This window comes from Pongo pygmaeus, chromosome 11 (assembly GCF_028885625.2).
Source record: "Pongo pygmaeus isolate AG05252 chromosome 11, NHGRI_mPonPyg2-v2.0_pri, whole genome shotgun sequence".
NCBI lineage: Eukaryota > Metazoa > Chordata > Mammalia > Primates > Hominidae > Pongo > Pongo pygmaeus.
Window position 1 is genome coordinate 139,162,863 of NC_072384.2, and position 23,121 is coordinate 139,185,983.

At 52.5% G+C, this 23,121-nt stretch overlaps 1 long non-coding RNA gene across 1 annotated transcript in view; it reads right to left on the reverse strand.

Moving 5' to 3' along the window:
- The window catches only part of LOC129031644 (uncharacterized), a 40,903-nt gene extending 38,978 nt beyond the window's left edge, over positions 1 to 1,925 (reverse strand). The window contains exon 1 of the long non-coding RNA XR_008501079.1: positions 611 to 1,925. This is a non-coding gene — a long non-coding RNA (uncharacterized LOC129031644). The remainder of the gene's footprint in view (positions 1 to 610) is intronic.
- Between the last annotated feature and the right edge of the window lie 21,196 nt (positions 1,926 to 23,121).

A 23,121-nucleotide genomic window follows, 5' to 3' on the forward strand; every position in this document is an offset into this window, starting at 1 on the left:
ACACCATTGCACTCCAGCCTGGGCAACTGAGCAAGACTCCGTCTCAAAAAAAAAAATAAATAAATAAATTATTTGAAGAGGGATTGGAACCACAAGGAGAAACTGGCAGCACTACAGCTGTGGGCACTCTCAATCTCCCAGTCCCTGGTAGGTTTTGGAGACGAAGGTAAGTAGGCTTAACAGGTAATAATTGCTCCATATTACTCAGAGTGTGGATGATGTCACATTACCTTTTCCCTCCAAATCAAATAAAATTTAGCCAAAATGGCCATATGCAAAGACTGGTAGCAAGACTGACATTAGATTTTTTTTTTTTTTTTTTTTTTTTTTTCAATTGAAGCCTCACTCCTCCCTTGAACTCGACATGAGGACTTCTTTCCGGACAAAGGGGAGAGACATGGTCCTCTGTCCAAGTTGCCTTCTGCCGCTGTTGCCCCGTCCCAGGCCGGGCCTGTCCACTCAAAGCCTGGCAGCTCCAGCAGTGAGTCAAAGCCCCTGTGCCAAGTGGGGCCACAGGGATGCAGCCCCCCCGTCACCCCCACAGCCCCTTTGGCAGCCCTTCTACCCCAGGCCTGCAGCTGAGGACCTGTCTGTTAGCTCTGTCAGTTACCTTTAGCTCCTATCTTGGTCCATTTGGGCTGCCGTAACAAAATACCGTACATGGCCTGGCTTAGGAATATCAGGAATGAGTGGCTCACAGTTCTGGAAGATGGAGGTCCGAGATCGAAGGCCCAGCAGCTTCGGTGTCTGGTGCGGAGCCGCCTTCCAGCTGGTAGGTGTCGTCTCTCAGGCCTCTTTGATGAGGGGCCTGATCCCATTCGTGAGGTTTCTGCCTCTGTGACCTCATCACCTTCTAATGGCAGGCCCCGCCCTCACTTGGGGATGAGGCTTCCAGCATGTCAGTTTGCGAGGGACACATTCTGACCGTTGAACTCTTTAAAGCAAAGCCCTAATTTCTCCCCTTTCTTTCCTAGTGGGGCTGATGGCGCAGTGGGAAGAGTTTGACGGTCCAGATAGCCTAGCCCCAGACCCCAGACCACCAGAAATCCTGATTAGGGGCTCAGTATTGAGAAAGGCAATGTCTGGGTCCCCCTTCCTCAAGGCTGGGCAAGCGGCCCTGCCCCTGTGAGAGGTGCTGCCCCTGCTACTCAGCCCTGCCCTGCGAACGCAGTCTGCTGCGGGGGTTTCTTGGCAAATCAGCCAGCACATCAGAGTCTCGAGTATGCAAATAATGGAAGACTGACATGGAAGTCTATGTTGTAACCATCCTTGCGACAGAGCCCACCTTACTTCCTGTGTCCCTGGATCCGCAATACATCCTAAATGCTGGAGATAGTAGAGGTCACATCTTCTAACTACAGTGTAATGACAGTCAAAATAAAAATTCAGGAATAAATTGGAACCAGAAGACCCACTTCCTGGGAACTTAAAACAGTCATCTCATGGATAAAAGAGAAAAACCAAATCAGCAGTGACACAATATTTAGAAAAGAACAAAAAAGAAAAAGTTACATGCTAGAGCTTATTAGATGTAGCTTGGACTATACTGAGAAAATAATTCCACAGTTTAAAAACTGTTAAAGGAAATTAAGAAATCACGTGAAATAAAAGACAAACAAACCCAAGGAAAGCAGAAGTAAGGACTACAGATAACAGCAGAAATAACGAATTCAAAGATGGAAACAAGTGAATTGATAAATGAAGCCTGAGAGCTGACTCTAGAAAAATAGAATAGATAATCTACTAACTTGTTAACCAAGAAGAAATGTAAGAAAACACAAATGCCCCTCATAAGACTAGCCTTGGATAAACCAGAATTTGCAGAGAACGATTCTTACCATTCTAAGTTAAAAGAGTTTAAAAATGTAGTTGAAGAAGGTAATTTTTGAAAAGTATATATTATTAAAATTAATTGAACAAGTGTCATATTCAAATGCACCAACATCTATAGAAACATTTGAGAAAGCTGTAAAAGAATCAACGCAACAAAGTGTAGCTTGTGTGTGTGTGCATGGTGTGTGAGAGTGTGTGCCTATATGAGCATGTGTGCATACATGTGCATATTTATGGGGTGTGTGTGCATGCTGTGTGTGTGTGCCTGTGTGTGCATGTGTGCAGATGCATATGTGTGTGTGATGTGTATCATGCATGATGTGTGTGTACGTGGCAAGTGTGTGTTTCTGTCTGTGCATGCATGTGCTGGGGTGTGTGTGTGTGTGTGTGTGTTTTAGTCTTCTGTAATCTTCCTCATGTTTTCCAAGCTCCTTCAAATGCAAGTAATAATAATCAAAGGAAAACAAAGCCCCGTATGTTTAGGGACAGTGCCGTGCTTTGCTGACTGGCGAAGCTCTGTATCTTTAGGGACAGTGCCATGCTTTGCTGACCAGGGTGCTGGCTGTCTACTGCTGGTCCAGACCCACCTCCATCCTCGCCACGCTCCGTGTTGCAGGAGGCTGACTGCACGGGCCAGACCCCAGCGGCTTCTCTGCTCTACGGCTTCTGGTCAGGTTGGCAGCCAGGGACACAGAGTAGAAGGGGGCAGGAGCTGGGCAAGGCCGCCTGGCTCCCACCCTGTCTGTTGCTGTCATTTGCCTTCTACTTGTGCCTACACTCAAACATCTCAACTTCTGCCCTTCTGCTGATGTCTCGGCTTCTCTCAGCCTGTGTGACAGACTTGGAGATGTGCCACCCAGATGCCCCTTCCAGGAAGGACTTGCTCCTAGCTTTGGGGAGTGGTCAGAACACAGCTTCCACCTGTTAGCTCTTCAGGATCTTCCCAATGATGAGCCCCAACCGGCCTGGGTCAAGCTTTTCATGCCCAGCTCACACCCGGAGACTGGGAGAGGGTCTTGGGAGACCCGAGGTGGGATGCTGGATGGGTACTGTGCACTTGGGAGCTTCCAGACAGGCCTGTACCACAGTTGAACGTCTCCCTCCACCCGCTCCTCCCTCGTCCCTCCTGTCCAGGTGCTGGACCCTCACAAACATCTTGTATCCTGACTTTGTCTGAACTCCTGCTTCTGAAAAACCCAACCCACGACAGGCGGGTCTCTCTCCAGCTCCCAACCCAGGACAGGTGGGTCTGTCTCAAGCTGCCATTAGCTACTCCCACAGCCCCTTGCCTTTCAGGACTAGGGGTGGTATCTCCCAGCTGTCTCCAGCCCCAAGATACTGTGGAGGGTCATCTCAGCGATTCCCAGCACAGGCTGCTGGCTGACAGTGGCACAGTTCAGGTCGTCCACTAGCTTTCTCTGCACACCATTATCCCGAGACAAGCTTGGCTCGGGGGTCCCACAGAACAGGACAGCCTGTTGGAAACTGGCTCCCGGGGATTGTACACTCACTCCCTAATGCTGGTCTTTGGGGTCGGAGGGGGCAGCAAAATGATGGGTGAGAGGAGACCTCAAACGAATGCGTGCTTCACAGAAGTCTCCACGATGTTTTGTTTAACTACTGCGTTCTGAGCAGTCACCCTGCTGGAAGAGAAGACCCTCGCTCCGGGCCCCACAGCTTCCCCACAGAGCCGGGATATTGGAATAGCGTAAATGACCTTCCTTTCCCCAAAATGCCCCCAGAAGGCCCTTGCCCTCCGCCTTGTCTCACGTGTGTCAGAGGGCCTGCTGCCAGCAGGGCTGCCTCCCAGGGTCTGTCCCAGCATGGGGCGCCCTTTAGATTGTGTGTTTCACACTGCAACAGGTAGGGCATTGCAGGCAGCAGAGGAGCTTGCGGATGGGGTAATTTGGGAGCACTGTGCCTGGGTGTCTTTGGGTCAGGCAGGAAAGTGGTCAGTGGCAGGGAGGCCCCATGAGGACAGTCAGGCTGGGTGCATGGGAAAGGCCCCCCCCCGAAGGGGCAGGCTGGCCTGGGCTGTGGGGATGTGAAGGAAGGAATGAGGCTGGAAGAAGAGGGCTAGGGTCTCTAGCTCATCTTGGTTTGACTGGGACTTCATTGGTTTTAAAATGGAAAGTCCTGCATTCAGGGAAACAGTCCCCTCTCCATCCCGAGGCCCAGGCAAATGGAAGGGAATTGGTCACTCTGAAGCGGGGCTGGGTCTAGTGTGGTTGGAGTCAGGGATATCCTAGAGGAGTGGCTCCGTGGGGCTGGGTGTGTGTGGGGTGTGATCAGGGACTGAGCTGTACTCCCAAGGAGGTCAGGCTGGAAGGGCAAGTCAGAGTGGGGTCCCAGAGGGCCTACTGATGGACCCCGACTTTATTATACATCGATTAAATAGGGCTGGGCGTTGCCCTGTCCAGCTTGGCGCAGTTCACACTAAGCTGCTCACATTGGGAGTAGCCAGTTGCTTGCTTTGCATTCCTTAACTGGTCCAGCCTTGTGCAGATTGGCCTGCTGGAGTGGGCTCTGCCTTGAGGTATAGGAGCTGGGTGCAGACCCCAGCTCAGCCCCAACTCCCCATGAGAATTGGGGGCCGTGCCTTGCCTGTCTGCCCCTTGATTTTCTCCTTGTAGAATGGGCGGTGGATTCTGCTGTCCAAGGCCTTGCCCAGAACAGCACTTCCTGACTCTTGCACTGGGTCTTTCTCTGGCCCAGCTGAGGTCCCTGAGCCCACACCTGCCGCCTGCAGGGCTCCATCGCCTTGGCGGCTACCAGGGCTCCAATCTGGCGCTCGGCCCTTCCTCCTCTGGCCTCCCTCTTTGTGTCCAGGAACTGGCTTCCCTCACCTCGCCTCTAGTCCCGGCCTCCCTCAGGGAGTGAGGGTCTTCTGGGCCCCTCCAGGGCTCCGGGGCTGGTGTCCTGCCCCTGCACACCACTCCCCAGACAGTCACCTGGTGCCCTGTGGGTTTCCGTTGCCCTCCCATGGCCGGTCCTCCAGGGGAGCCCATCCCATCTCCAGCTAAGCCAACCACGTTTTCTCAAGAGCTATTAGCACACAGCGGAAAAAGTGTTGCGGATGATGGAAATGAGGTGAAGTGAATTCAAGAGCCCGCTTTTAGAGGCTGTACTTTCAGAGGTCAACTCAAGTGTTTCTCTCATCTGCTTTTCAAAGTTAGAACAGAAGGTATTTAAGTAATCTTGGATTTCATCCCTCAACTGAGGCTTTCTTGTGGGGCTGGCGCCTGAGTGCCAGGTTCGGCCGGCTCTGCTGCCCTCTGTGTCCTGGGCCCATCCAAGCACAGCTGGCAGCGATCCGGACAGAGGGGGGTGCCCACCATGGAGAAGGCTCAGAGCCCACGACTTCAGCCCCTCCCCAGCCACAGATGCAGGAGACTGAGGCGCAGAGAGGAGGTGCCTCACTAGGGCCGGCTTGGGTTTATAGTGTGCCCTCGGAAAGCTCTGGAAGAATAGAGTCCACGTTTCATCTGAAGCTGCAGCCAGAAGCAGCCATGGGAACCCAGCACCCAGCCAGACCCGAGCCTCCCGGGCCGCTGAAAAACAAACCAGACCAGAGCCCCCAAGAGGAGACCCGTGTCAGCCGAGCTATGGGGAGAATTGCACGGAGCGTGCCTTCTGCTGCTTAAATCCATCCCGCTAAGTGCTGGGGGCTTTATGCGCTATGGGACTCTCTCAGTCCGGGGAAAGGCCTTTTAATAAGTCATTATTAAAACCATTTGCCTTTTCACTGTTTGCATATATAATTCTTGAAATATCTCCTTCCTAATGAGCCCGGATATTGATATTCAACAGAGTTCTCTCCCCTTCGAGGCCCATCATCCCTGTCATAAAGCTGCCCTGGCGAGGGCCCACCTGGGAGAGGAGAGGGGTTTACAGTCCCCCCCGCCAAGCTCGAGGGGCAGGAGCTGTAACGTGTCCACGGGAAGCTGCAGGGCGAGTTCCTGGAGTGGCCTGGCTTTTCTCAGTACATAGAGGGGGCTCCACAGCAGTGGGGGAGAGAAGCAAAAGGTGCTGAGCTTCTCCAGCACTTGCCTCCTGCGGCAGGGGGTGGCTGATGGCTGCAGGAGTCCTCAGGTGTCTTCAGACTGTGAGGAGTCAGGCCAGTGGCCCTTGCAAGCCTGGTGCAGCCTGGCAGCCAGCGCCTCAGCCCTCAGCCCACAGCTCTCTTGCGTAGGCGCTCTCAGGCCTGGATGTGCTGTTTATGGGGCCCAGGGCGAAATGGAAGTGGGGGCCCCCAGTTCAGAAGGCCTTCAGACTTCCAAGGCAGCGATGGCCAGGCCTTGAAGAGAGCGCGGGGTCCCTGTGGGCTCAGCCGGGCCCTATGAGTCTGCCCAGGCCTCACACCTGTGGAGCTGGCCCTGGGGGTCATCGTCCTTCTCTTCCTCCCCTTTGCCCATTTTTTAGGTTCAGAAACAAACGGATGGAGAGGTCACAGTCCTCTCCACAGTCCTCACCAAGCAGGTCCAGTCCCTGCTTGGCCTGGACCAAGACTAAGACCAGAGTGGCCTCTGGGCCTGTGGGTTGTTGTCTGGACACCCAGCATGGGAGGGACTGGGAGGACGCCTGGCCAGTGAGGGAAGGCTCGAGGTCCTGGGCCTGCACTGCCACCTCCAGGAGACACCAGGATGGCTGGGGTCGCCTCCTTTCTCCCACCCTCCCTCTCCCAGCACACAACACTGGCCATTCACATTTCAGCTGCCAGAGGGCAGGAGGCCTGAGTGTGCCAGTCATCAGTACTTACAGCTCCTTCCTCGTGCGGGACACTGCTGGGGTTGGGGCGTGGCAGACGGTGAGGTGGAGGGTCCCAGCTCCTGAGCTCCAGCCTTCGAGGGAGACAGACTCATGAATCACCACCGTGCAAGTGCTGGGAATATTCCTGGGACAGGGAGCACACATGGAGGCCTCTCCACCCCCAGGAAAGGGAAGGGACAGCACTGGAGGCCACGAGAGGCACCAAATGGCCGAGAGCTCGGTGCAGCTCGGAAACTGAAACAGGTCAGAGGGGCAGGGCTGGGCCAGGAGGGCACTCGGGGTTTGGACAAAGGAGGTTGGAGGGGCTGGTAGGGACAGACCCGGACAGTGTGGTAGGAACGTTTCATTCCAGCGCAACCGAGAAATGGTGTCGTGATCTGAGATGTGTTTTCGGAGGCTCCTGCTGGCTGCAGTGCACATGATGGATGGAGTGGCAGAGTGGGAGCCAGGGGACCCGAGAAGAGATCTGTGCATGGGTCTAGGCCTCCTGAGGACCGAACGAGTCCTCAGACAGCACCAGGGAATGGACCCTGGTCTGGGCCAGCCTCTCCTTCCAGGATGAAGAAATGAAGAAAATCCAACAGTGGAACTCATACAACTTTGAAGACCAGGAGGAAAAGAACTGTTTCCCTGAAAATGCAAGGCGGCTTTGTCTACTTAGCTTCTCCATTAGCTTGAATTCAACCTGAAGGGTCTTTGTATTTTAATTTTAATAGCAGTTGCAGCTTCCTAAAGAGGCCAGGATCTTAACACGCCCCTCAGCAGTGTATTAGAGACCTTTCTCCATCTCCCTGCCAGCAAAGTATGTTACAGTTTTCTTTAAAATTTTTTATGTGGCCTGATGGGTGTAATGATGACTTTCTGTTGCGCAAATATGCTCTTCCCTGGCTGCTTGTGACTTCAGGCATCTTTTCAGGTTTGCTGGATTTATTTGCTCTCACTCACTTCTGCCCATTCGTATCTCTTGCGCACTTTATTGCTGGATGTCTGGCTTTTTCCTGTGGGTTCATAAACGCTTACTGTATATTTGAGGCATTAACACCTTATTGGTCATCTGCATTAAAAATATTTTTTGTCAGCTACTCGGGAGGCTGAGGCAGGAGAATCGCTTGAACCCGGGAGGTAGAGGTTGCAGTCAGCTGAGATCGCGCCATTGCACTCCAGCCTGGTGACAGAGCAAGACTCCGTCTCTCTCTTTCTCTCTCTCTCTCTCTCTCTATATATATATATATATATATATTTCTTTTTTGTGATCTCTTTTGCCATAGACATATTTTGAGTTTGCTAAAGTAAACTTTAAAAATCAAAGCATATACAAATACAGATAAGTACACACTTTAGAAGTGTATACTGTGATGAAGTTTGACTTACTGAACACACTCATGTGATCTCCAGCAAATCAAGACTTAGAAAGAACATGAGTACCTCCTCCCGCCCCTCACAGCGATCAGCCCCTGGAGGTGAACCCTGTCCTGAACTCCTGGCTGGAAAGATTAGCTTTGAGCTTTACCTAGATGAATTCACACTGGCTGTACTCTTTCCTGATTATGAAAACAACATGATTGTTTACAAAATTGAGAAAACATAGCAATGTATAAAGAAGAAAACATTTGTGTGGTTTAATATACTTTCTATATTCATCATCCATTTCTACTTTTTTTCTTCTGTGAGTTGCCTATGAGGCATTTTCCTCTTTTTCCTACTGAAAGCTTGGCTTTAAAAAATAATTGTGTTAAAGCACCCTTCCTACAGTAAGGATATGAACTCTCTGTTACCTTTGTTACTTGTATTTTTTCCTGACTTCTTATTTGCTTAATTTTATTATTTGAGGTATGAATACTTTCCCATTTTAGATAAAATTTTCCTTTGTTATTTGTTTTCATACTTGCTATGAAATATTTCAAAGGGAAATATGTTTATTCCTTTTGAAACTCACGTTGAAACTGAATCCCCAAGGTAACAGTATTGAGAGGCGGGGCCTTTAGGAGGCGGGTAATCCCTTCGTGGATTGGTAGATCAGTGGGTTCTCACAGGAGGGGCTGGTTACCACGAGCATGGGGCTGTTATAATGGCCATGCTCTGATGCAGCAGGAGGTCCTGGCCAGAAGCCCATCGGATGCAGCGCCTGAACCTGAGGCCTCCCAGCTTCCAGAACTGGCAGAAACAAATTCCTTTTCTTAATAAATTCCCCAGCCTCAGGTACTCTGTTATAGCAGCAGAAGATGGACTAAGACAATACAGTTCTTTAAGAGATCTTACCCAACTTACTATAAAGTCAGTTAAATGTTCACCTCTGTTTTCTTTGAAAGATTTTATGGCTTCTTTTCAACGTTCAGCTTGTCGATCTATTTGGAATTTACTTTGGGATATGGTTTGGAGTGACACTCTTAACTTGATTTTTTTCCCAAGGAGTCACACTTTTAAGCACTATTAATTGAAAATTCCATCCTCAGTCTAATCGTCCATAACGCGACTTTGTCCACGTGTTCAGCCTTTGCTAGAAGCGTCTTTTTCAGGGGCATCCTCTACCTGTCATCGGCTGCAGCATGAAGTTCCTGTTTTGACTGCTTTCTCACTTGTTTTAATATCCGCAAAGGCAAGCCTCCTCCACTGCCCCTCTTTCCAAAAATGTTGAATTATTCTTATTCCTTTCTTCTTTCATCTTCAGAATCATTTAGTTAAGGTTTTGGAGTCACATTAATTTGACTTATTTACAGTGTAGTTGGTCAGAAGCACACCCCATCTCTCCTCATTGTTTCTCCTTCGTCACAGCGAATCAAAGTTTTCTGTTTGCTGCAGCATCTTTCCTGCTGGAGGCTGTCAATACTCTGAGTGCAAGATGAGATGGTCTCAGATATTTGTGTCCTCAGGGACTTGTGCGGTGCTTGGCATGTCGTGGGACTCCATGGACAGATGGAGCGACGCACTGGGGACTGACGAGGGTGCTCCCCACCCTGTTTTAGAAATTACGTTGCTGTGTAAAATTTTATTTCACAAATGGCTCTCTTGCTTAAAACTGTTTGAGAGCTCAAACCTTTGTGCAAAACACTAAGCCGCCAGTAGTGAGATGAAGCTCTCAGCTCCAGGAAGGGAGATATTGGAAATCAGGGAATGTTTCTGGCAACTTCAGCTTCCCAACACGTGGGTGGTCTTCGGATCCACTTACACATAAAACCCCGGCAACGTTTAACTCTTTTAAAGCGAAAGGGGAGTAACGAAGTGGAAGTCATCACGAAGTGTCTCTTTTCATCCGGAACATTCCAGTTGAGCCATCTCACCATTCTTAAGGAAGAAGGTTAAGGGAAGCAGTGGTGGATGGGTGGTCTGGGCAAGATGAGGTCACCCAGGGGGCTCCCCCACCAGCTGATGTAGGTGGAGAGACGGCCTTCACCTCCCTAGAAGCAGCAAATGGGGCATATTCTTTTTTCTTGGTAGCTTCAAAGAGCACATAAGAGTCTATTTCCTGGTGCAAATTCACTCGCAGGGCCTGATTCTGTTTCCTCCTGCCAAAGGAATTTCCATTCAGTATCTTCTACTGGGGCAGAGTTTCTTTCAAGCAATGCATTTCCTGAGGAGTGAGACTGGCAAACTCTGTGGTCTTTGATGAGCCTCACTGTTGAAGGGATAACAGCCCTTTTCTTTCTTGTTCCTTCAACCCTCACTGATAGTAATTGGCTGTTGCCTCTTACGATTTCTCCAGAGAAATGGAAATAGCAGCTCAGAGTCCTAAAACAATGTCCTTTGATCTAAAAGTTCCAGGAAATAAAACACCTTTGCAGTTATGGAGTCCAGACAGGGACACATTTGCAGAAGGTCCTGGAGCTGGGCTGCTGCCCCTTGCACGTCAAGTGTGGCGTCCTCAGGCCACCATGGTGAGTCCTCCGTGCAGTCTGGCTCTCTTTCTGCTTGCAGACGTCTGCAAATGACTCCACGGATGACACGCACCCTCACAGCCCACACCTCAGTGCGTGTCCCAGTGACCTATTCCCAGGACTACTGCAACAGCCTCGAAGTGCCTCCTTTCCCAAACCTTTTCCTGCTCAAATTCACCTTCACTTGCGTGGCAGAGCCTCCACGTGAGGTGTGGAGATTTCTCCGGAAGCAGCCAGGGAAAGCCAGCCTCAGCAGGGGCTGCTGGCAAGGTCTGGTTTTCCGGGTGCTGGAAGCCCAGCTCATCCAGAGGACGGCCCATCACACTGCATTCTCAGGAAGACAGCATCCTGTGTAAGGGGCTTCTCCGACCCCGTATTCCCAGACCTGACACCAGGCACGTTTGCTAGTCAGGTAAGATGTATCTGGCTGTTATGGGCTGAGCTGTGCCCCACTCAATTAATATATTTTCATATATTGAAGTTCTAACCTCAGTACCTCAGAGTGTGACTGTATTTGGAAGCAGGGTCTTTAAAGAAGTAATGAAGTTATAGTGAGGTCACTGGGGTGCACCCTAGTGACTGATGGCCTTATAGGAAGAGGAAATTAGGACACAGCACCAAGGGAGGGATGCCCAAGTGAGGACACAGCGGGAGGATGGTGTCTACAAGCCAAGGGGAGAGACCTCAGAAGAAACCACTCCTGCTGCAACCTTGATCTTGGCCTCCAGAACTGTGAGGATACCTGCTGTTCAAGCCCCTTGTCTGGGGTACGTTGTCATGACAGCCTGAGCAGGCTACCGCACAGGCTGACTAGACCTTGGGCGGTTCTTTAACTTCTCGCATAAGATTAAAGGATTCATTTAGATTGTCTAAACCACTGGTAGGATGGGAACTAGGTGTAGTGTATATTTAAACCAGTTAGTTACACAGATTACACAGTGAACTCAAATCATGGTCGTCAGGCTGGGCTGTCTGTGGGGCTATCTGGGGAGCTTTCACAAACACGATGCTTGGGTCCTGTTTTCATGGTTCTGGTTAATTGGCCTGAGGTGCAGCCAGGGCTCTGCAAGCTTCACAGATAATTGTCGTGCATGGCCATTCTGTGTGTTCTACATCAGCCCCCAGGTCCCCATCAAGAAATGTGCTAGCCACTCTCCTCCTGGAGGCCCAAATGCTCTGCTTGGAGGCTGGGACCTCTCTGGGCGGTGTGTGTCTGTGAGGGGCTCTGCAAGGGGATTAAAGACCCTTGTTGGCAGGAAGACTCATTTCCTGTGCAGTGGAACAATATTCTCCTAGGCCACACACGTAAAGTTTAAAAAGTAACTATTTTTTTATGGGTATCCCTAGTTCATGAAAAAAATTCACTGAGCCCAACACTTATGATATGCACACTTTTCTGTCTGTGTATTATACTTTAATAAAAACTTTCAAAAAGTGATTATTATTTTTCCATAAGCAAGCTTATTTTTGGAATCAAGGCTCCATGGAGCCCGATAACACAAGCGTAACCAAATGTCTTCCGGATCAACCCCGTTGTGTAAACTCTGCCAATTCTGGGTTTCTTCCCTCTGTCTTTCTGGGCTGGGTCCAGACTCTGCTGGGATGGGGTGGCCCCTGCCTGGTGTGGGCAGGGGAAGCATCAGGCCCATCTCTCTGGGTCTCGGCTAGCCTCTGCCATGCCCGTTGCCAACTGGCATTGATCCTGGCCAGGCTGCAGGCCCCACTTCCAAATCCCAGCTTGGGAATCACATCTCTCTGCATCTCAATCTGGGATGAGCCCAAGCTACTGGGTGGGGGCCCCAGAAAATGGCTGAGTTCCAGCCAGCTTGAAGGCTTCTCCCAAGGGGAAGGCAGGAAAGGTGGGAGAGTTGGGCCGTTGGGGACACGAGCTGGGGTGGATGGGCAGCGGTCAGCTGGCACAGCATGAGGACAGGCAGCGCTCGAGGTCCCTACGGCAAGCGTGTGGGCAAATGTCAGGGCAGGGCATCGGTGCAGGCGACAACAGCCCCTTGTCTCCCCTGCCACTCTCCTCGCACTGTAGAGAACCTTGGTGGCGGGTGGCGAAGGAGAAGCGTCGGGGTAGAAGCAGATGGCCTCCTCCGCTCCGCCCTGCTGTGCAAGGACTTTGTGCGTCAGGCCTGAGCTGAGGGTGGAGAAAAGCTTTAAACTGGTGAGAAGTTCAAGTTTTAATTTAGATCAGACTGGACAGGGATGGGGACAGCACCCATCTCCCAGGCCTGGCCGCCCCCCCAGGCTAGCTCATTCAGGAATGCAGTGGCCCCAGTTTCCACGCGAGACCTTGTCTGTGGCCTGTGGGATCCAGGAATCTGAGACCTCTGCTGACTCCTCAGCCTCTGGACGTGCAGAGCCTCCTGGGGCTCCTGAAGCCCCCGGAAGTTCACCTCTCCAGGCGCCCTCTCCTCCCTGGGCTGCTGTGTCCCGCCCCTCATCTGCATTGAACCCTGTTGGTGCTAATGCGAAGCCCAGCACCTCCTCGAGCCCCTCAGAGTGCACTGCAGTGCAATGTGTGCACGGTATAGACCTTTCTGGGAGAGTCCTCGTGGACGCAGAGGAAGGTGTGACAGTGTGGTGGCCAAGCCCCCCTCATAGGCTCCCTGCTGGGCATCTACCTGCTGTCCTATAATTTGTCCTAGGCCCTGGCTTCTTGCTGATGTCAGGGTGAGGACACTGGAATCCCCTGGGAATCAACGCTTGTGCCACTAGGGGGTTCTGGCCTCTGGCAAGTGCTGGTCAGTGGGAGATGGAGTCAGCCGTCACCCTTCCTCCACGGCCCGGTGGCCCTGGGCCCGTCTGTGCACCGCCCTGGTGCCGGTTCTTCCTCCTGATATGGGAGAGGGGCAGGGAAGTGCTGGGTAGGGAAGAAGGGTGGGTCCCTGGCGAGGGCTCCACCCCCGGGCCTGTGCCCACGGACCTAGGTGAGGACAGGCACTCCTGCCTTCACACCCAAATGTTGCATTTCCCAAGACCACCATGGCCTGCCACGCCCCCATCTTGTGCCTATGAAAAGCCCTGAGACCCCAGCAGGCAGGCACACAAGCAGCTGGATGTCGAGAGGAGCACATCAGCGGGGGCACACACGGGTGGCTGGATGTGGAGAGGAATGCCCTGACACACACTGGCATGCCGGCAGGACACCGACGGGCAGAAGCAGAATGATGTGGAGTTTGGCTGGGGCAGTCAGAGGAGAGCCCAGGCCACTGAGCAGCCCAACTCCCGGGGAAAACCTTTCCACTCCATCGCCCTTCTGGCTTCCCCTCTGCTGAGAGCTACCTCCACTCAGTAAAACCTTGCACTCATTCTCCAAGCCCACGTGTGACCTGATCCTTCTGGTACACCAAGGAAGAACCTGGGATACAGAAAGCCCGTTGTCCTTTCGACAAGGCAGAGGGTGTAATTGAGCTGGTTAACACAAGCTGCCTAGAGACAGCAAAACTAAAAGACAACACTGTGACACACGCCCACGGGGGCTTCAGGAGCTGAAAACATTCACCCCTAGACACTGCCTGGGGTCAGAGCCCCACAGCCTACCCGTCTATATGCTCCCCTAGAGGTCTGAGAGCAGGGCATGAAGAAGTGAGTCACACCCCCATTGCACACCCTGCGAGGCGGACGAGGGAACATTTCTCGTTTCACTCCCACTCTTGCTCTTACTCCTGTTAGTGGGGGTCACAGCCCCCAACAGAGGACGGCCTGGAAAGCTCTGCGTCTTAGGCTCTGCTTTCAGCTGAAGCCGGCTGATGTCGTGCCTCCTGTCATTCTTGATTCAGCAGATGCAGGGGAGCAGCTCCATGGCCCGGGGGTGCTGCGCCTGGGGGGTGCTGCGTCTCAGGGGGTGCTGTGCCTGATGGTGCTGCGTCTCAGGGGGTGCTGCATCTCGGGAGGTGCTGCGCCTGAGGGTGCTGCATCTGGGGGGTGCTGCATCTCGGGGTGCTGCATCTCAGAGGGTGCTGCGTCTGGGGGGTGCTGCGTCTCAGGGGGTTGCTGCGTCTGAGGGTGCTGTGTCTGGGGGGTGCTGCATCTCGGGCGGTGCTGTATCTCAGGAGTGCTGCATCTAGGGGGTGCTGCGTCTCAGGGGGTGCTGCGCCTGGGGGTGCTGTGCCTGGGGGTGCTGCGTCTAGGAGGTGCTGCGCCTGGGTTTCCTGTTGTCCCACAGGCACTGAAGGTCCCAGGGCTGATCTGTCCACCTGGAACCAGCTGGGCCTACAGCCACACCGGGCTCTGCTCCAGCCTCTGAGGCTTCTGCTGGGGAGTCCCCGAGAGCCCTTTGAGCTCTGCCTTTCGCACGGTCTCTCTAGCAGGTGGAGAGGGGATGCTGGTGGCTGAGAACCCCTGCGGGGTGGGGTGGACAGTGTGAGCCTGGGCTCTCAACACCAGCCATGCATTTCGGCATCCCTAATTCTTTGTTTTACCTTAATCTTTATTAAATTACTATTGAAATTAACTCACTCTTCATAATTTTCACAAAGTAGCCTAGGTGAAATAAAACAGACTTTGGAGCCAGAAGAATTGAAATAAAATTCTCATTTCCCAATTACTTGCTGTGCTACCTGGTACAAATGACTTGGCCTCTCTGAGCCTGTCTCTGCATTTTTAAAAGGAAGTAATGACACCTGCCTCATGATACAGCTGAAAGGACTAAGTTAGATGCAATATCTCTGGTCCTGCGCAGGGCACCAGTGGTGCCCATGGTGCCGGTTACTGGGGTGAGTGTCACTTGTGTTGAGCTGAGCAGGGGGCCAAGCGCCAGTCCTGGGCTGTATCTGTATCTCCACGGAAGATCAAAACGTGGGGGCTGAGGAGTCCTCTATAGATCATTTCTTCTGAACAGAAACAGTGTGTGAAGTCAAGCGGGGGAGCCCTCCCTTTTCAGAAGCGAGTCATTGAAGCAATGCCCCTGTGCGGACTCCCCACACGTTAGCGCTGGCGGCCAGGCCGGCCTCCCACGGAGAGCCCCTCTTCAGAGCCACCTTGCCCCCATTTCCCCCTCAACTGCTCAGCTCACTGGGGACGAAGGCAGCGAAGTTGTAAAAACTTACTTTTTGGAAAAATAAGAATTATGGGGAATGACATTAATTGAAAAGCTTTTAAGGAGCCAATTCACCTGTGAAAGTGCTCCCCAGGTGAGAGCCTTCCTGTGTGGAGAACAGCCCAGTCTTTAAAAGGATTTTAATTAATGTTGCTGAGAAACACGCCGATGGCATTTAAATCTGAAGCTAAAGAGCAAAGGTACCAGCCAAGAGTTTTATGAGGTGGAGCTGGTTTTCTTAAAGGCTGTTGAAATAATATTCCCGTGCACTCAGCCTCCCCACTTAGTGCTGGTAACAGCCAAGAGTAAGTGCTGGAACCTCGGTGGCCTAACCCCAGCCCTCAGGACAGAACAGAAGGCAGGCGGCCCCTGCCAGGACATGCTCAGTGGAATTTCAGAGGCACTTTCAGGAACACAGCGCCTTCTCACCTTCTGCTCGGTACACACCTTGAGGGGTGGCAGCCAGCTCTTGGTGGCCCACCCAGCACCCTGAAGGCTGAACTGCCTGGACTGTCGCTGAGCAAATGCCAGGGCCCGAAGAGGACCTGGAAGAGGGCGGGTGAGGGGCTGCAGGCGTGTGGGGCCTGGATGATCCCGTCTGGACGACGAGCTGGGAACCGCAGACTGGTGTCGTCCTGGCTGGAGATGGAGGTCACCACGTGGCTCCCTGTGTGGCCAGACCACTGTGGCTGGACCACAGTTTCCTGATGGCCTCTGGGAATGGCAGGGACAGTGGGGGAGGAGGTCCCGGGGGATTTTATTAACAGAGGGTGGAAAGAGGGTAGAGAAAGGTAACGGGAACAAGTAGCTGAAAATATGCCCTGGAGAGCAGGGGAGGAGGCTGAGCAGGCAACTTCAAAAGGGATGGAAGAAAATGGGGGCTGCGGAGAGTTGAAGAGTGACCCCAAAAGATATGTCCTTCCAGAACCTCAGAATGTGACCTTGTTTGGAATAAGGGCTTTTGAGGATATAATTAAGGTAAGAATCTTGGGAGGAGATGGTCCTGGATTAGGGTGGGGCCTAAATCCGAGGACAGTTGACCTTATAAGGGACAGAAGGGGACACAGCAGCACAGGGGAGGAGGCCACATGAAGGTGGAGACAGCTCAGAGTGATGCGGCCACCTGCCAAGGGATGCAGGGGGCTGCGGGAAGCTGCAGGAGGCGGGAGGGATGGCCCCGAAAGCCTCTGGAGGGAGCAAGACTCTGTCTGCACCTGGATTTCAGACTTCAGGACTCCACAACTGTGAGAGAATAAATCTCTGTTGTTCTGTGTTACAGCAGCCCAGGGGCACAGGCACGCAGAAGAGACTTTCCCACAACAGTTCCCAGAGCCCTGGATGAGGCGTCCTCCAAAGGATCACGTCACCAAAGTTTCTGCAGGCGATGAGTTTGGGAGCTGTTGGGTCAACTGAAGGTCATATATGTGAGTGTGTTGCAAATCTCCAGGGGGCTTTAGAATGTGGGGTTCTCAAACTGTTTAACAAGATGGCTTTGTTTCCATGGCGTGTCTCCTTGTCCTTGTGTTTCTCGCAATGTCCCTTGGGAAATGCTGGTCTAGACCACCGGGGGTCAGGGGCTTGGGGAGGGAGCGCACTGCAGCGGAATGAGCCTGGACTGGGAGTCAGGAGGCTGGCCCGCCCAGCTCTGCCGGTGACACTGAAGTGACTCTGGGCAGCCCCTGATTTTTCTTGACTCCACTGTCTTAGCCCAGGTCCTCCAGAAAACAGAGCCGTAAACCAAACTTCCCACGTCACTGCTTTAGTGGGATGGTGAACCCAGGGAAGGAGTGAGGAAACAGCCGGGCGCGGTGGCTCACGCCTATAATCCCAGCACTTTGGGAGCCGAGGTGGGTGGATCGCTTGAGCTCAGGAGTTTGAGACCAGCCTGGGCAACATGGCAAAACCCTGTCTCCACAAAAATACAAAAATTAGCCAGGTGTGGTGGTGTGTGCCTGTAGTCCCAGCTACTCGGGAGGTTAAGGTGTGGGGATTGCTTGAGCCCAAGGAGGTCAAGGCTACAGTGAGCTGAGATTGAGCCACTGCACTCCAGCCTGGGTGACAGAGCAAGACCCTGTCTCAGAAGAAGAAGAAGAAAAAAAAGAGTGAGGAAACAGAAGTGAGTCATGATGGGAGAGGCCAGAGCTGCCCCATCCAGCTGGCCCAGCTCCACAACAACATCAGCCGGTTTCTTGGTCCTTGGGGGACGCCTGCATCATGGCAGGACCAAGCACCTGCAGCTGCGGCAGGAAGAGTGGGCCGTGTATCTGCTGGGGGCCGGCCACTGCCCTTTGCCTCCCTCTGCCCTCCATATTTTATCAGCCATGGTCTGGCCCGTGGGATATCGACTGCCCCGTGCTCCTGGGCTGTGTTGCGGGCTGCTCCAGAGCCTCTGGGGGGCCCATCCAACCCTGGCACAGGCTTGGTGGTGGGTCCTCTTCCATAGGTGTCATAAGAGAGGCCCTCAATTGTGGGCTGAAGGCCACTCTGACAGCAGCAGCTGAGCCCAGTGACTATAGATTGGTGTGAGCTGTTGCTATGGTTGTCTCGCCTGGGATGAGCAGCCGAGGTGGGAGGGACTGAGCAGGCCCAGAGAATGCAATGACTCGCCCAGAACAGTGTCCTTATCCCTGAATTATCAAGGCGTGAGAGGAGTCTCTGGGCTCCCTCCTGGCTGTAGCATTCTGGGAGTTGGTTGGATCTGAGTCTGTTACTGCTGCCCTGGGTTCTGGCAATCTCCCAGGACAGAAATCAAGAGAGATCACCAGACAAAGCAGCAAAGAGGACGAGAAAGCTTTATTTTAGCTTATGCACAAGAAGTCAGTACCACGAAAGGAAAGTGCAGGCGGGCCACTCCCTGACAGTAGTCTGTGGGTTAATTTCACAGGGAAGGGTCTCGCCAGGCCATGCATAGGAGGGTTTTCTCCAGCGGCTCTACATGCTTCTTCATACATCACGTGTAACATTTGCATTTTAAATCTCCACCCCAGGCATGATTTTTAGCATTAAAATGAAGGAGGGGTCACTGCACATGTTGGATCCCGGGGAAGTCCCTAGCTTCCTAATGCAGGAGCTTCTGGGGTCTTTTGTTGCTGATTGGTTGGAAGTTACGTAAGCCACAGCTTGAGTAAGGGGCTTTTGTTCTTTTTCTTTAAACCACATGGAGACAGGAAACCCACTAGCCTGCCTGCCTCAAGTCCACCAGGAAAGTACCTTGGTGAAGGCCAGAAGCCTGCCTGTCTTTTCTTAGGAGGCGGGAGGCCTCCAGGGACTACCACAGGTCTGCAAAGGCACCTCATTTATTCAATGGACAGATAAGCACTTTTGAATGTTTCATGAAGAACAAAATGAAATTACCTTTCCCTGAAATTCTTACCAGCAGCTCTCACTTCCCAAGAGACAGCAGATCTCAGTGGTTAAGCTGAACCACTACTAAGTATGGAGTGAGAGGGCCCAGGTTCAAATCCTGACTATGCCACTTAATAGCTGGGTGACCTTGGGAAAATTACTTCTCTCTGTGCCTGAGCTTTCCCACTTTTAAATAGGGATAAGAATAGTAGTCCCTTTATAAGATTGTGGTGAGAATTAAGGGAGTCAATGGTAAGTAAAGCCTTTCAAACAGGACCTGGCATGTCCTTTGCAAATGCTATTTTAAGTATTTGCTAAAGAAATCTTGCTGATGGCACTGTTTTGAAGAAAAATAAAGGTTGACTGTTCCAGCAGTGCCCTCTTTCCTTTTGAAGGCAGAGGCAGATATCCCTGTGGAGGAGTGACAGAGGGGATGTATCAGTCAGGAATGGGCTAGTTTGTGTGTGGTAACAAACACACCTCAAGTCTTGGTGGCTGGAACTCCTGAGATCTCTCTGCCATTCACTCTTCACATGTTGGTGAGGGGCTCAGGCTGACCCAGGGTTATTAATCCAGTGTCATGGGTTGTAGTTGCAGCTGGGGGGGTAGACACGGAGTCACTCTCGAGCCCTTAGGAAGGGACGTGCACACACCTCATTGGTCAAGGTGAGTCAGTGGCTGCTCCTGGCTTCCAGGTGCAGGGAGGTGCAATCCTCCTGCATGGCCAGTAGGGGCAGCAGCAGACACGCCTGTGAGCACCCTGACGCTGATGTCCTCTGCCCCAGGTGCCCTTGCCCCAGCTGACCTGGCCTGAGGTCTGCACTGAGGGCCAATGGCTTGCACCATGACGGCCTTATGCCAAGGGCAGGTGAGTGGTGGGGCTGGCTCAGCAGCTGTGCTGGGGGATCTGGATCCCAGCTCCCAAGCTTCTCCTCATCCCAAGGCCCTTCTCTCACTGTCTGTTACTTGGTTCAGGTAGCTGCGCCTATCACTGGCCCTGCTGACATCTCCCTGCTGGCAGACTTCGCTTGCGTTCCATGTGCACACCGCCTGTCTGATAACACAAAGCTCGTCCAAGCGCTTTTTTTCCTTAAAACTCCCCATTGGCTGCCTGATGTGCTTTGTCCAACAGGGCCCCCCACTGAGCCTCTTCGGGTCTCCCAGAGTTGGCCCTGCCTTCCCTGAGACGGAAGTATCCTGCCAGCCTCCCTGTGCCCCGTGCACACTCACTGCCTGCCCTGCCCACTCATAGCCACCAGCTCCCTCTGGCTACATCACCCTCATCTTTCTAGTCCCACCTTCAGAACTTATTGGATTTCATTCCCGGGCAGCCAAACCTGGGCCCAGCCCTCACTGCTTCCATCCTGCCCCAGCATGGTGTCAGACCTGCCCCCTGGCTAGCTACACACTGTGCTGGACATCACAAGAGGACAGGAGACTGCAGCTCACATGCTGTCCTGAGGCCCGCATGGGCCAGGGAGGCTGTTGGCACACCACCAATGCCAGCTGCTGGCTGAGCAGTTGGTCTGTCGGGTTCTGCTACTGCTTTTCTCGTCCTACCTGATGCCTGAGAAAGACAACTTTTCTGCTCCCTGAAATAGGTACCCCACACGTTTTTGAAGTGCTAGATTTTTCTCTCTTGAAATGTCCTTTGCCCCTCCCGCCAAGAACCCAAGTCTTACACAGTCTGAGCGCTGGGGACATTGTGTCTGATTTCCACAAGGGCTGTAATCAGTCCCCTCTGTGGTGCCTCTTCTGTCACTGGGGTCACTGTTCAGGACTCGTGGTCTAGTGTCCAACAGGCACACTGGCCCACCCAGAGGTGAGCTGCCTCCTGGGCTCCACTCCCAGGAGGCCTCGCCTTGTTGAGGCAGCACTTTCCACTCCCTCTGCACTAAGCTGGGTCAGGGTCACCCCCACGGATGTTCCCAGAGACCTTGGTCCCAGTGCTGTCAAGCCCACACCCTGCCATCTCCAAGCCTGATCCTCCCGGGCCTATGAGGGTCAACTCTGGGCAATGGGACCCAGAGCCACAGTCGGTCCCTTTTCTTACCTGAAGACTTATGACTGTGGGGGTCAGGCAGAATTTCCTTTTCTTTCCCCCCCAACTTTTCAAACCTGCAGAAAGTTTGAAAGAATGAAACAGTGAAGGCTGAGATTGCCCAATGGTGAGCACTTTGGCCAGATTTTCTTTCTCAATCTGAGAGCATTGAGTTTCTGATCATGCCTTTTTCCCGGGCAATGGCGCCCCCTTCTCACCCTCTTCTAGGTCAGTGCCCCATACTGGTCCAAGGGGATCCACATTCCTGGGAAGCCAGCTGTCCAGAACCACCTCCCTCCACATGCTTGTCTCTGTCTCCATGCTCTGTTGTTCTCTCCTTCCTGAGTGTTCTTTCCCTGGTGCTCAGTCCTTTTCTCTCCTCCTCCCCTTCTTAGGGACATCTTTTGAGTGTTCTGTACCAGGCAGTGTCTCCCCTCACTCACTTCCTCAGTCACTTCCGTGTCTCCAAAAGGCTTACCACCGTTCCTCACTTCTTTTCTTCTTTTTATAAGAGCATCCACTGTGTCACCCAGGCTGGAGTGCAGTGGTGTGATCTCAGCTCACTGCAGCCTCTGCCTTCTGGGTTCAAGCAATTCTCCCACCTCAGCCTCCCCAGTAGTTGGGACTACAGGTGCGAACCACCATGCCCAGCTAATTTTTGTATTTTTAGTAGAGACAGGGTTTCACTATGTTGGCCAGGCTGGTCCCGAACTCCTGGCCTTAAGTGACGCACCCACCTCGACCTGCCAAAGTACTGGGATTACAGGCGTGAGCCACCATGCCCAGCCCCTTATTTCTTTTCAAACTCCTTATTCTCTTTCTATTCTTCAATCTCAATTGATGTCCTCACTTCTTATTTGGAAGACTTCGTTATCAATAAAATGCCCTCATCTCCCAGTTTGCAAACCCACTGGCATCTATACCCACGCATGCTTCCTGCCTGTTGAGGATGAACTACCCCTGCCAAGGATGAACCCCCTTTTCACACGTGTCTCACCTCAAGAACTTTGCTCCTCAGTCACCTTCTACATCATCACATTTTTCTTTGGTCTTAGATCTTGCACATTACCTTAAAGACATGCATAACAGCCGTGCTGTTAAACACATCTTCTCTTAATCCCCCTCCTCCTTTAGCTGCTGCACCATTCTCCTGTGTCCCTTTAGCCACTGCCCCATTCCCCTGCATCCCTTCAGCCACTGTGCCATTCCCCTGCATCCCTTCAGCCACTGCCCTATTCCCCTGCGTCCCTTCAGCCGCTGCGCCATTCCCCTGTGTCCCTTCAGCTGCTGCGCCATTCCCGTGTCCCTTTAGATGCTGCACCATTCCCCTGTATCCCTTTAACTGTTGCCCCATTCCCCTGCATCCCTTAAGCCGCTGCCCCATTCCCCTGCGTCACTTCAGCCGCTGCCCCATTCCCCTGTGTCCCTTTAGCCACTGCCCCATTCCCGTGTCCCTTTAGCAACATTTCTTGCAAGTGTTCCTGATCTTCCTCACCTCTCTCCACTTCTTCACTTCCCACCCATTCCTCAAGCCAGTCTAATTGGCTTCCACAGCCTCAGGGCCACTAAAACTGCTGTCAAGGTCAGTAATGATCTTCCCGCCAGCTTCAAGGGTGAATTCTCACCCTCATCCCACTCACCCTCTCCCCACTCACCCTCTCAGCACCTTTGGTCACAGCCTTTTCTTGAAACCTTTCCTTTGCTTCAAGGACACCCCCCACCACAGTTTCTCCTCTCTGTCCTCTCCCGTCCGAGTCCATGCAGATGGCTCTTCCTCCTCCTCCAACCTCTCCAAGTTAGTGTGTCCCGAGCTCAGCCCTTGGCTCTTCTCTGCTCCAGCTATGTCCGTTCTCTGGGAGACTTCACCCAGCCCATGGTGTAATACAGCATCAGCACAGTGATGACTCCTGAATTTATATGAACTTTCCTCCTGAACTCCAAACTCAGATGCTAAATCGTCTACTCTCCATCACCAACTAAATGTCCAACTGACATCTCAAACTTAAAATATTCAACCTTGAATGCTTGATTTCCACCCCTGAATAAAACCCCACCCTCTCCTCCGTGGTCCAACCACAGCACCAGTCAGCTAGTGCTCAGGCCCACGATCTTGGAGTCAGTCTTGACTCCTCTTTCCTCTCCCACCTATAGTTTCAACTACCCGTTGCTATGCAACAAACTATCCCCAAATTTAGTGGCTTACAGCCTAGCAT